The 15,224-nt window shown below is 37.7% G+C and overlaps 1 protein-coding gene across 1 annotated transcript in view; it reads left to right on the top strand.

Annotated features, from left to right (window-relative positions):
* REEP3 (receptor accessory protein 3) overlaps positions 1–15,224 on the top strand; it is a 101,519-nt gene that overhangs the window by 9,858 nt on the left and 76,437 nt on the right. The window lies entirely within an intron of this gene.

Genomic DNA, 15,224 nt, shown 5'->3' on the forward strand with positions numbered 1-15,224 from the left:
CTTATAGGCTATAATGATATTTGGAAACTCATGAGTGTCTTGGGATATCTCTCACTTAAGAATTTTCTACATGAATGTTTCTGATCAACCTGTCATTATTCTTTTTACTATTTCAAAATTAATTTCTATGTTAGTATTACAGAGAATTTCCCAAAATTGATGAAAATTGCTGATACCTTTCACTTTGAGAACAATTTTTACAATGTTTAGAAAATAAGGAATATAGGTGCTGAGCTGCACATCAGCACCTATATTCCTTATTTTCCAAATTTACAAGTGAAATGTGGTTTACAAGTTATAATTTTTTGGTCCTAGAAGTTGTTAGGATGCTTGAATTTGAATACATAGCCAAAGGTTACCTACCAGTGTATTGCTTTCCTTGCTAGTAACGGTGTCATCAACTCAGCAAAAGCAGAGCTACCAAGGAAATCATGAAAGCAAAACTCATAGGAAAAATCTAAACATGATAGGTTTGTACTGGCCAATAATTCAAAACGTAATTTCAGGATGTATTCAAATGATCTTATTGCTGAGAGCATTAATATTTTCAAATTTTGATATGTACATTTTAGAAAAGAATTATTCTCATCCATAAATAAAACCAAGCATTCTGCTGTGGAAAATTTCCTTAGCCTTTTACCATGTCACATTTCTGGGAAATGTATTAGTTTGCTGGTATAACAAACTGGATGGCTTAAGCAACAGAAATGTATTATCTCACAGTTCTGGAGGCTAAAAGTCCAAGATGAAAGTGTCCATAAGGTTCCTTTTGAGGGCTGTGGGGGAGAATGTGTTCATGTCTCTCCTAGCTTCTGGTGGTTTGCTGGCCATTTGTGCATTCCTTGGCTTGTAGATGCATCCTGATCTCTGCCTTCATCTTGCACATGGTAGACTCCCTTTCTGTATGTCTGTGTCCAAATTTCCCATTTTTATAAGGACACAAGTTATATTGCATTAGGGCCCACCCCAGTTACCTCATTTTAACTGGATTACTTCTGTAAAGACCCTGTCTCCAAATAAGATCACATTCCGATGTAGTGGAGGTTATGGTTTTAACATATCTCCTCTCCCCCCACCCCCTCCGCCCCCAACATACCCTTTTTTGGGCAAACACAATTCGACACATAAAAATCTCTTTTACATATCCGAGGAAAACCAGTGGATTCCAAGGAATAGTTTTAGGAATTGAATTAGAAAATGAGGAAAAAGGCTAACAAAAGAGCTGTCTTAATATAATTTGAATTGTTATGTGGGGAGGGGAGTACTGATTTTTCTCTTACGGTGAAATGTGAGACTAGAGCAATAGGTAAATGTTATAGGGAAAATGATTTTATTCAGTAAATATGGGAAAGCTTTCTAACACCTAAAGTTGTTCAACAATGACACTGACAGTCAACCTCATGAGAGCAATATTTTCTCCATCCCTGGAGGCATGAAAGGGAGGGTAGAGTCTTAGTTGAAGATCTTGACTATTATTGCTTGTATGCTTCCTATGGAGAGTCATAGATAAATTACTGCGAAGTATTTTGTATTAAATAAAGCAGATATTTAAATAAGTGAATATATTAACCTTATATTATGTAAACATCAGCAATAATAAATGACATTATTTGGCATTTTATAAAAAAAAAACTGCATGAATATATAAAGCACTGAATAGATTATATTCTAAAAATTCTGCTAATGTGACACTCTTTCATCATCAAACTTTAATCACTAATCTTTAGGGCTCTTAAAATTTGGAATGCACTTTCACCAAAACTGTAAAGTGGATAAACTAGCTTCCTTTCCTTGTATAACATTTGAGGCCCACAGGAACAATGAGCAGTAGACATTCTTGAGGGTTAACTTAAAGAAGGCACAGGTATGGGAATAGAAGAAAACAAACTTGCCAAATGGTTATCATTATTGCCATGATTGGTTCTCCACTGCTTTGGGAGCACCAACCAATCTCACTATAACTAAGGTCAGTAAAACATAAGCAGTAAACCATTTTAGGAGTAATAGGTATCATAAAAAGATGCCCTGATTAACTTGAATGACTAAGAAATAGAAGGGAAATGCTGAAAATTAAATAACCTGTAAACTAAAAATAACACTGCCTAGGTGCACGTTAAGTATGTGATAGGAGGAACTATATTAAAAAGGAAAACATTCCATTTCTTCCTTTTAAGAATTCATTTCTGCTCCACTTAAAGTATGTCATCACTGTCTCTTGTCCTCTCTTTTATACTTTCTTCACTTTTTTTTGTCTAGTTTTACTCTTCTTTCCCTTTACTTTCAATAAAGGTGAGGAAAGAATGATACGGTCTGTCATGTACAGAGATAAAATAATTAAAATGTTATAAGTATAATCTGTAGTTTCAAACCAATAGAGAAAAAAAGGAGGTCAAAGGGGTATAAAAGACCAAAATAAAGGGGGCAGTAGGTGAGGGACATAGGGACAAAAAATGGTAGAAATGGGTTCATATAAATCAGTCATGACAATAAATGTAGACAGATTATATTCTTCTGTTAAGAGACAAACTGTAACATTGGGAATAAAAACTACAGTATAAACAAAGGTATCTATAATGATTGAAAGATAAAAGATCTTAATAAATGCATAGCTTATGTTAATGGATTAATATTAGTTTATGGTTATCATTTCCCCCCAAATAGATCTATTAATTCAATGAAATTCCAAAAAGACTTTTTGTTGTTTTTGCTTTTAAGGAACCTGATAGACTAGTTATCTGTAGTTCAAGGAAAAAGCAAAAGCTCAGGAATCAATAAGACACTGGCAAAGAACAAGGAAGGAAGATTTACATAACAAGATTTATTATAATGTTGTAGTTATTAAGCCAATGTAGTGGTACTAGTGCAGTTCTTGACAATAGACTTAATAGAAACTATCAAAATATTTTTAAAAAAGAATCCAGAAACTAATCTTACCTAATAATAGACAAACATGTAAATTGACTGTACCTTCGCTATGCCACCAGCCAATCAGGAGTGATATGCAAATTAACCCAACAAATATGGCGGTTAATTTGCATACACAGGCACCGAGTGATGGGGCGGGACACTTACATTGTCGCCATGGTGACGACGCAGGTGTTCTGCCCCACCCCCATCTCTCAGGGCCTCTGGGCAGCGTGGGAAGGCAGGGCCGGAGCAGAAAGGGGCTGGGCAGGAGTGGAAAGGTGGTGCCAGCAGCCAGGGAAAGGAAAGTCCGTTCTAACACGAATCTTCGTGCATGGGGCTTCTAGTGTAGTTATATATGGAAGTCTGCTATGACAGAAGTAGTATTCAAAGCCAGTAGAAAAGGATGACTAATTTAATAAATAGTGTTGTGAAACTTCGTTATCTCTCAGAAAAAAAAGAATGAAATTACATCCTTACTTTACAGCAAACTCAAAAATAAATGATAAGCAGATTACCTGCCTAAATGTGAAAACTAAAACATTTCAACTTTTAAAAGAAAATATACAAGAATATCATTATGATTATGATTTGGTAGAGAACAATTTTTCAGACCCTATAATAAATCATATAGGAAATGATTGATAAATGTAGCCCATCATATATCTGATGTTTATTTTGTAATAAGCATTATTCTAAGCACTTTTAAACTAATTTGTTTTTATCTTACAACAGCCCCAATAATATAGACTCTGCTGTTATCCCCATTTGCCATTGAGAAACACAAAGCTTAGAGATGTGAAATAACTTGCCCAGCCAAGGTGGTCACATAGCTTACTAAATGGCAGACCTAAGTATCAGTCTAGCTCTAGAACCAGACTTCAACCAATATGTTATAACCCTGTGTTATAATTTATACTTATTTTTTACATTTTAAATCAGTTTTATTGAGATAGAATTTATATACAATGATTTTAGTGAGTTTTGTCAAATGTTTGTCAAATGTATAAACTCAGATATCACCATCCCATCAGGATTCACTTTACATTCTCAACAGTGGTAAATATCCATTTCTACTACATTCACCATCCTGACAATTTTATCTTTGCCAATCTATATGAAAATACCTAATTATTTAAAATACCACTTTCAGGCTATAAACTTTTAGAAACTCTTTAGAAACTCATATTGCTATTTTTCTGTATTCCTCAACAGTTTGGAGACGGGGGTTGGGAGGGGGGCAGTGTACAGAGGAAGCCAGCACTAAAACTGTGGCCCAATGATGGTAAAAAATGCAGACAGTTTGGTAACATACATAACTAACAAAGTATGGTAGTCGGGAGATAAAAGCAATATTTTAAACTTCGTTTACTCAGTTTTTAAAAATAGGCAATCTAAAGAAAAATGGACAAATGATGAACCAGGCATATCTTAAAAGAGGAAACCATTGGAAACGGCATAGGAAAAGATACAAAAACGTATTAGTTTTCAGGGAAATGTAAATTAGTTTTCAGGGAAATGTAAATTAAGACATGGAAATTCTATGTCACACCTTCTAGATTGCAAAAGTTAAAAAGTCTGAAAATACCATGTGTTGACAAGGATGGGTAGAACAACAGCATCTTTAAAAAAAAAAAAAAAATACCTATAGGAGTGTAAGAGGCTGTAACTGCTTTAGAAAACAATCCAGCCCTAACTTATAGATGTTCATCATTCACATACCCAGTAACCCAGCAGTTTCACAACTAGGTAGAATTAGGCACATGCACCAGGAGACATTTGCAAGGATATTTATAGGAAAGTTCTTAAAGCAAAAATCTACCCAGAATATTAATTTACATGGAGTAGAGAACAGGTAAATAAATGTTGGTATATTTACATAATAGAGTAAAACTGAATGAAATAACACAAGCATTAGCATGGATGAATGATAGGAAAATTGTTGTGTGGTTTTTTTTTAAATATGTTTATATTGACTTCAGAGAGAGGAAGGGAGGAAGAGAGAGTGTTAGAAACATTAGTGATGCCCAGCCGGCGTGGCTCAGTGGATGAACGTTAACCCATTAACCAGAAGATCACAGTTTGATTCCCAGTTAGAGCATATGCCCAGGTTGCAGACTCAATCCCCAGTGAAGGGCGTGCAGGAGGCAGCCAATCAATGATTTTCTCTCATCATTGATGTTTCTATCTTTCTCACCCTCTCCCTTCTTCTTTGAAATCAATAAAAAAATTTTTTTTTTAAAAAAGAGAGAAGCATCAATGATGAGAGAGAATCGTCAATCAGCTGCCTCCTGCATGCCCCCACTGGGGATTGAGCCAGCAACCTCATTCATGGTTGGACACTCAGCTTCTGAGCCACACTGGCCAGGCTGTATGGTGTTTATTGGTTGTTGGTGGTTTTTGTGTTGTTGTTTCTTAAAAAAAAACAATCAAGATATGATTGCATTTCGTATGGTACCATTTTAAAGGCCCCAGCATAGGTAAAACTAAACATTATGTAATTTAGAAATATATATACACATAAGGAAAATCAACTTTTCAAGAAAGAAAAGAGAATGATGAGCACAAATTTTAGGATAAGGGTTGTCTCTGAAGTAGTATGAAAGGATTCTGGAATAATGGTATTGGTGGTATTCTACTTTGAAGTCGGATGACTAATTCATTTCATTATGCTTCATAATTTAGAAGTATGTGTCATATTTATGTCAACTGTTACATTTAAAAGATGCTTAACACTTGGAATGAGTGAAGACAAAGATATCTACAGTAACTAAAGGGACAAGCTAAGACAACAGGGAGCAGATAGCACCAGAAAGGAGATGCTGCCCCTGCCCCAGCCCATATGCTTCTTGCTGTTGTAGAGGCCAGTTTTAGTGCTTAGCCAGGCCCCAGGTGGAGGGAGGCAAGGGGCTGCACCTGTCATGAAGAGAATGTGAACAGAAGGCCAGACCTGTGTGAAATCACCAGGCAGGCTTGTCTCAAAGCTGGTATGAGTCCAACAAAGAATGTCCAGTTTCTTATTTACCCAAAGGATTTTTGAGGTTTTAGAAGTAGCTACATAGATGGCCACTTAAGCTTTCTCTTGCTTTTTCTTTCCCTAGTTATTTTCAGATAATGGTAATTTTCTTATCTATCCATTTGATATGTGGGATATTGCTATAAAAAACTCATTGTCCTAGAAACTATATAAATCAATGTGCCTTCACTATGGCTACTTCCAAGTTAAGACAGACCTGGTTGCTCTGAAAACAGACTAGTGGGACAAGGGTGGAAGCAGAGAGACCAGTTAGGAGGTTGAATCTACCTGCGAACTGATGTTGGTTTGAATCAGGGTAGTAATGTTGAATCTTCATGTCTGCCTTGTATTCTTAAACAATGTCCATTTATTTTGTAGTTTAGCTGATCAAAAATGTTACATTGCTTGAAATTCCCAAATGCCCAGATAAGAATAATTTAACTTTTAGGTTATGTATTTCAAAGCAATTCCCCACTATTGCATAGAAGGTGACATTAGTCCTAGAATCTGGGATGGGTTTGAACCTACAGTGGGAGATAATGTCTAATAGTAACATTTGTGCTAATGTGTAGCTCTGATTACTTATGCACACTGAGCATCATTTATACAAGAGGAGGAAAATGGAAAATAGAGTGTTTTGTGTTTTCCATGTGGTCAGCATTGCTGTGGGGTGGTCTGGCTAAGACATCTGTCATCCACTGATGGCCAGGATTTATTTGGCCTGTTTAGGCTGTCCCCTGCTCCTTTGTCATTCCTTAGTCAGTAGAGATGGACATTCAGAGCCTTGCAATTCCTCAGGAACATGATTGTGAGACATTAGCTAGATTTCCAGTTCTGTCTATAGAGATTTCTTTTTCTTTTTTTTTTTTTACATTAACATTTCAAGAAAAACGGTCTTAAATATAATAATGTTACATGCAATAAACACCAATTATTCAAGAAAAAAGATCTTAAATATAATAACAACATGCAATAAACATTAATATTTCAGAGATTTCTAGTTTGAGGAATACAAACAAAAGAACGGTAGCTTACAAATGGACTCTGAAATCAGTGACCATTTATTCCTTTTCCTGCTATACAGATTCTTGTTTTATTATTGTTTTGTCAGTCTTATGTTTTGCTCACCTTTAATTCCTTAAACTAATCCTAAAACTTCCCAATAAACAGACAAAATTTCCTAACCTTATTCACCCATATGAAGTAATTTTATATGACGGGGTACTTTAAAATTACACATTTGAACCAGAAAGGCAGTTCTATGTAGCTTTACAAATGTGGGAAATTATTGCTACTGTTTAATTTGAGAAAATTAGTTGATTAAGTGGTAACTTTCACCTCTTAAACGTCTTAATACTGTTTTGTGTTTGTTTGTTTGTTTTTTTTCCACTACAACTGAACACATGATAAATTAAGAGTATCTATTTCAGAGATGCTTTGGAGTCTCATTTAGAATTAAGCGTTCATAAAGTACTCTACTGTATTTAAATGCTTTTAGAACACCTTTCCCAGACCCCATTCCCAAAGATTCTGGCTTAATTAATCTGAGGTGGGGCCTGGACATCCTTATTTTAAAAGGTCCCCAGGTGATTAGAAGGGGTAGAAGGGGTTTAAACCATTACATTAGAGATTACACAATAGAAAACGTGGTGGTGATTTTTTTTTTTTTTTTTTTTTGAGAAATAGTAGTGTCACAAAAATATCACAGAATTGAGCGGCCGAAAGTTGTTACCATTTTAAAACAAGGAAAAAAAATTGTAAAATATACTTAGTTTGGTTTTCAGTGATTTGATGATATTAAAACAAGGACATTTGAGTACCTAGAAAATATCTGAAGCATAGTAATAAGCAATATGAGTGATCTATAAAGAAGTAGTCTTTCCAGAAAACTTTGTTGGTCTTTTTAGATTGAATTACAACAGAAATATTAGAGGAAAGGAATGTAGTGGAAGGAATGTCTGGATTTTATTACAACATACTCTATAGTACTTCATGAAATACAACTTGGAAATGCATTTCATATTCCCAACTAGCATGTGAACACAGTCAAGCAAACAGCAAAATACCGCATTTGTCAGGTTGGCTGAATAGCACATTTGCAGCAATACACATTTATGCTGCCTTAAAAAGATTGTATGTAAAACTTGTCAGTATGGGGTTTTATGTTTATTTCTAGTTGAATTCATCAGCCATTCCATGCCTTTAAAAGTTTCCATAGTATTAATATTGTATTTTAGAATGTGTTATACATCTTGATTAAAAAATTATAGTTAATGAAAATCTGGTGGGGGATGGAAGGAAGCATCAGGGCAAATTTTATCTTTTTCAGTAGAAAAACATGTAGTTTAGAGTTGAAACACCAGACTTTCATAATCCTTTTCTTAAAATTAAAGAATTCATTTAGGCCTTGACATTTCTACTGTTTAAGTAAAATTTTATTTATTCCTTGAGTTTTCTTATCTGTTAAATTTAATAAAATATAATTTAGGCTTTTTATTTTAAACTAGTGACCCAGTGCACGGATTCATGCACATTGAAAGGAAATTAATTAGAAGGTGACCGGTGGGGCAGGACTGGGTGAGATGGGCCGGACACGCCCTGGAGCCAACCTCCCGTGACCCTCCCGGCATCTGTGGAGTGAGCGGGGTCCCTCCGGCAGATGGGGTCCTTCGGCCTGGCCTGCGGGGATTGGGCCAAAACCAGCTATCCAACATTCCCTGAGGGGTCCTGGAGTGCGAGGAGGCACTCTGCAAAGTTGCTGTTGTACAGGGTGTGGAACGCAAATGCAAGTATGCAGTAAACCAGATTCGGGGCCAACAGTGCCCCAAGAACAACATAACCCACGGCTAAAGGTAGAATCATGAGGCCCTGCAAGGAATCAGGATCCCTCCTCTCTGGTTTCTGGGTGTGTCACCTGAGAACTGCTGCTGCCAAGTCACTGTAGCTCAGCAGCTCCTGCATTGAGTGTCTGCCCCCTGGTGGTCAGTGTGCGTCATAGTGACCGGTTGGATGGTTGGACACTTAGCATATTAGCCTTTTATATATATAGATTCCATATATTTTATGATCTCACTTTTATATATTTTTTGTGTCAATCTCATTCCCTACTAATGATATAGAAAGAGATATATTTGGATCATCAAATGTTATAACTGATTATTTCTGGTCAGTAGATCTGTGAGTTTATATTTCTATTTTATTCTCTTTGGTAATTTATACTAATAATAAACAAATATGTAAATTGACCATCCCTCCACGATGCCCGCAGCCAATGGGGAGTGAGTATGCAAATTAAACCAACAAAGATGGCGGGCCTGTGCGCAGTGCGCAGGTGCCAAGCGGCCGGGGGCGGGGTGGGACGCCTGCCCACTCCGAGCCTATGGCCAGCACACGCCAGCACCGAGCGGCCGGAGTCCCGGGGACACCACTGGAGTGTCTGGTCCTGTCAGCCCGTCCTGGGGGTGGCTGGAGTTCCAAGGCCTTTTGGTTTCTGCAGCCCCTGGACAGGAAGTGGAAACCAAGAGCGTGGGGAGCACCAGGGATTCTGGGAATCGTAGTTCTGGTGGCAGACGTGTTGCAGGCTCTCCTAGACCAGGGGTGGGCAAACTTTTTGACTCGAGGGCCACAATGGGTTCTTAAACTGGACCGGAGGGCTGGAACAAAAGCATGGATGGAGTGTTTGTGTGAACTAATATAAATTCAAAGTAAAGGAGCAGAGGGGAGAGCAAGAGAACCGGATAGAACAGCCGGATCTGGCCCGCGGGCCGTAGTTTGCCCAAGGCTGTCCTAGACACTAGAACAAAGTGAGCCTGGAGCAAGTTACTGTTGCAGGTGGGGGATTGAGGGAAAGCAAAGGTGAGAGACATAAGTAAAGTCAGAGTGTTGAGGAAAAATTAAAAGGAAGATATCCTGCAACTTCTAGGAAATCTCCACCAATGGAGGAAAAAAAAAAAAAGACCTCTATTATTCTGTGAGCACCAAACAAAACTGGGTTGGGATCTCAGACAATTCACTCATATGATTGCAAAGACAGACACAAACTCCTGGATTGGAGAGGGCTCCCCTAAGGGCTCCCAGATTGGAGAGGGTACAGGTCAGGCTGAGGGACCCACCACCCGTGCACGAATTTCATGTACCAGGCCCCTAGTGTTTCTATAATATAATTTCTACTAAAACCATTTATTCTTTAAACAACTAGACATGTTGTTTTTTGTTTGTTTTGGGGTGTGTTTTCTTAATTCTCACATGAGGATATTTTCTCTATTGATCCTCAAAAGAGAATGGAAGGGAGGATATTGACAGAGAAACATCATGTGAGAGAGACACATCGATTGGTTGCCTCCAGCATGTGTTCTGACGGTCCAGGATGGAGCCTTCAATCTAGGCACGTGTCCTTGGCAGGAATCAAACCTGCAACCATGCAGTCCGAAGGTCGACACCCTGGCCAGGACTATAGTCTCAACTTTAGTACTAACCATGACTGAAATCTTTTAAGCACTGGTCTTAGAATAGCTGCTGTGTGCACAAAACAAATTGAAATACTAACAAATATGTGTAACTTTATGACCTTAACTTCATAAAAAAAATTTTAGGGGGGAACCTGTGATTGCCTCTTTTCTGGTGGTTCAAATGATTCTAGATTGGCTATAAAACCCTGAGGTTTGCTTAATAAGTAGAATTCATTGTTCTTAAACAGTCAGATGAAAGTGAGACATTGTACAAAGCAAAATTTCCTTGTACTCTGTATTAGAACAAACACAAAGTGGTAGCACTTAACACCCAAGTAAGCAGTATTTATTATATAGAGTATATAGCTAATAAATACTGTACATAATAGAAATTAATGGTCTTTATTCTAACATATCTATTCTACACAGAGAAGTATTGTTAAACCTAATATACTCTCCAGTTATACTGGGGAAAGAATTGAGTATTTAGTTTGTTATTTAAAGTTAAACTGGTAGCATTTTACATGAAGTTTAAGTTCCTCAAGATCTCGTAATAAAGAGGTCTCAACAAAAGATGATGGTATTTCTTTTTTCCAATTAAAATGGCACTGCCCTGTGTCATCAGCATGAAAACAGTATTCAGTTCCTTCCTTACCCAGCTTTGAAATTATTTTTATGAAGTTACAACTTTGTGGATTAACATTTATTTCAGTTTTTGTGCATAAAATAAAAACATCAGTATTTTTATGCCTGATTATTTATAATATAAAAACTTTAGAGTTTCATAAAATGCACCTCACAACGTTACCTTTTTGAGTCTGTGCAAGTGGTGTCACTATTCAGTAGTTATATGACCTGACTTCATCCCTAAAATGGAGACAGTTCTGCTCTGAACTCGCAGAGGTTGCTAAGAGGCACAGATGCGATAATCTATGTGAATGTCCTTTATGGCCTATACAGAAATCAATTATAAGTTCTTGTTCCTTAGAACAGTCCATTTGCATTACAACAAGACACTAAAAAGTATTTCAGAGTTGCAGCCCTTTCATTAAAAATGGGATTAGAATTATAATGAAATGAAAGATGAAGCAAAACAGACTTGTGAAATTTTTTTTTGTTTTATATGTTAATATTCTCTAGACATCAACTTGTCCTTAACTTAAATAAGGTCACTCCAAAAGTTTGACTGTGAGTCTAATAGATTACTAACCCTGACTAACTTAGGTAAGACCTCAGCTCCTCACTTCCTTCTCGGGGTGCATTCAAGGCTATAGAATGCCACACATGTAGTCAGAGTCACTGCGTGCAGCCCTGCAGTCCTCTTCCTTGTGCCATTGATGCTTTATTGTTCCCACCACTGGTCCCCAGCCATCAGTCAGTATTGATTCACCCCTGACTTCCATGTCCCCAGGAGTCTGTTCTCACTGCCACCAAGGCCACCTGGAGTTTTTGTTGCTTTCAGTTATCTGTTGCTGAATTTACAAACCACCCCAAAATTTAGTGGTTAAGAAAAAACTTACGATATCTCACGATTTTGTTATACATGAAAAAGGACATTGGCTTTCTTTAACCTTTCTAGTGTTATGATCACACTAGAGGCCCGGTGCACAAAATTCGTGCATGGGGGAGGGAGGTGTCCCTCAGCCCAGCCTGCACCCTATCCAATCTGGGACCCCTCGAGAGATGTCCGACTGCCCGTTTAGGCCCGATCCCGGTAGGATCGGGCCTAAACGGGCAGTCTGACATCCCTCTCACAATCCAGGACTGCTGGCTCCCAACTGCTCGCCTGCGTGTCTTCCTGATTGCCCCTAACTGCTTCTGCCTGCCAGCCTAACCACTCCCCTGCCAGCCTGATTGATGCCTAACTGCTCCCCTGCCAGCCTGATTGCCCCTAACTGCCCTCCCCTGCAGGCCTGGTTCCCCCTAACTGCTCTCCCCTCCAGGCCTGGGTCCCCCCCAACTGCCCTTCCCTGCAGGCTTGATCGCTCACAACTGCCCTCCCTTGCAGGCCTGGTCCCTCCCAACTGCCCTGCCCTGCTGGCCATCTTGTGGTGGCCATCTTGTGTCCACATGGGGTCAGCCATCTTGTGTGTTGGAGTGATGGTCAATTTGCATATTACTCTTTTATTAGATAGGATATAAATGTTTTTATATATATATATAATCATAGCTAACACTTGTATGACTTTATCATCATAAGTAAAACACCTCAGTACAATCCAAATCTCATATATACAACCATCTAAAGAATGTGACATCAGCTTGGCCAACATGGCTCAGTGGTTGAGCGTCAACCTATGAACCAAGAGGTCACTGGTTTGATCCCTGGTCAGGGCACATGCTCAGTCATAGGCTTGATCCCCAGTTGGGGACATGCAGGAGGCAGCCAATCAATGGTTCTCTCTCATCATTGATGTTTCTGATGTTTCTCTCTCTCTCTTCCTCTCCCTTTCTCTCTGAAATCAATAAAAATACATTTTTTAAAATGTGACATCAATATCATCAATATTTCAAAAACATTTTCTATAAAGTAAGACAATATTCGTTCAATCAGTGAGGAAGGCCTTCACGTTTAGCTTATTAAAAAGGTTGATTGGATTGTTAAAGAGTAAATCTCTTATGAAACAATCTTAACAGGTTTAAACACTTGAGTAAAGAAATATTTTCTAAAAGTGTTTTTCCCCCCGAGTAATAAATATGTGTACATGTGATTTATTGCATACTATTTCTAGGAAACAATACTTAAAGGAGTGTTCATTTTTTAAATTATTATTAAATAAAATTTAATTTTTTTTATTGTTTAAAGTATTACATGTGTCTCCTTTTTCCCCGATTGACCCCCTCCTCCAACACCTCTCCCCAGGACAAGCCCCCACTGCCCCAGTGTCTGTGTCCATTGGTTTTGCTAATGTGCATGCATACAAATCCTTTGGTTGATCTCTAGCCCTACCCCCTCCCCTACCTTCTCTCTGACGTTGGACAGTCTGTTCAGTGTTACCTTGTCTCTGGATCTATTTTTGTTCATCAGTTTATGTTGTTCATTATATCCCACATATGAGTGAGATGATGTGATATTTATCTTTCTCCAACTGGCTTATTTCGCTTAGCATAATGCTCTCCAACTCCATCCATGCTGTTGCAAATGGTAAGAACTCCTTTTTTACCTCAGCGTAGTATTCCATTGTGTAGATGTACCACAGTTTTTTTATTCACTCATCTACTATTGGGCACTTAGGGTGTTTCCAAATCTTAGCTATTGTAAATTGTGCTGCTATGAACATAGGGGTGCATATATTCTTTCTGATGGGTGTTTCTGGTTTCTTGGGATATAGTCCTAGAAGTGGGATTACTGGGTCAAATGGGAGTCCCATTTTTAACTTTTTGAGGAAACTCCATACTGTTCTCCACAGTGGCTGCAGTCTGCATTCCCACCAGCAGTACACGAGGGTTCCTTTTTCTTCACATCCTCACCAGCACTTGTTTGTTGATTTGTTGATGATAGCCATTCTGACAGGTGTGAGATGGTACCTCATTGTTGTTTTGATTTTCATCTCTCAAGATGATTAGTGACTTGGAGCATGTTTTCATGTGTCTTTCGGCCTTCTGTATGTCCTCTTTCGAAAAGTGTCTATTTAGGTCCTTTGCCCATTTTTTTATTGGATTGTTTATCTTCCTTTTGTTAAGTGGTATGAGTTCCCTGTAAATTTTGGAGATTAAACCCTTAACTGAGATGGCATTGGTAAATATGTTCTCCCATGCAGTGGGCTTTCTTGTTGTTTTGTTGATGGTTTATTTTGCTGTGCAGAAGCTTTTTATTTTGATGTAGTCCTATTTGTTTATTTTCTCTTTAGTTTCCATTGCTCTAGGAGCTGTATAAAGATATTGCTACATGTCTGATATTTTGCTGCCTATGAAGTCTTGTAGGATTTTTATGGTTTCCTGTCTTACATTTAAGTCCTTTAACCATTTTTTATAACCTTGTTTCTCTGTAGCTAATATGGGTATGTGTTTTAAAAAGAAATTGTTGGAATTTGTCCAACATTTTTTATATCCCTTCCCTGAGAAAAGCTGTATAGCATTTAAAGTATAGTTCATTATGGGGGAGGAGATAAATAAAAGGTGTATCTTTGACCATAAGAAAAACATTCTGTGAAAAGAATTTTTTAATGAAGCAAGTATGTTTTAATCAAATTGAGATTGGCTCTCCACAAAATCAGGATGAATTTGAAATGAGGAAAACAACCATTGATCCAAATAAAATATGGTCATTTTTATATGTATGTTGACCTTGAGAGTTCTGCTGCTGAAGGAAATTAGACTTCTGTTACTGCTTTGTTGATTTATTATTTAATAAATTATGATAAAAAGATACCATTGTGTGTCAAATTGAGAATTACAGTTGCTGATAAATATGTTTAACTAGGTGGCTATTACACTTAACACACCAGAAAAAAAAATGCTACTGCTGCTATAATTTTCTAATTCTAAATGGCCATTGCAATTTTTTTTATTTTTATTTTTTTTAATTGTTTGAAGTATTACAAATAGTAGTACATATGTCTCCCTTTTTTTTTTCCCCATTGACCTTCCCCCGGCCTCCCCTACCCCCCAGTACATGCCTTTACCTGCCTCCCCCCGCCCCCAGTGTCTTGTATCCATTGGTTATGCTTATATGCATGCGTACAAGTCCTTCGGTTGATCTCTTACAGCCCACCCCCCAACCTCCCCTGCCTTCCCGTGCAATTTTTTTTAAAAGGCCACAAAAGAAAATCATAGAACTATCAGATTGAATATTTAGCACTTTGTCCATTTCTTTTGTCACTTTTTTATTTTCTGATCTCAGCTTAGGCAATATT

This window comes from Plecotus auritus (genome assembly GCF_963455305.1).
Source record: "Plecotus auritus genome assembly, chromosome: 9".
Lineage (NCBI taxonomy): Eukaryota > Metazoa > Chordata > Mammalia > Chiroptera > Vespertilionidae > Plecotus > Plecotus auritus.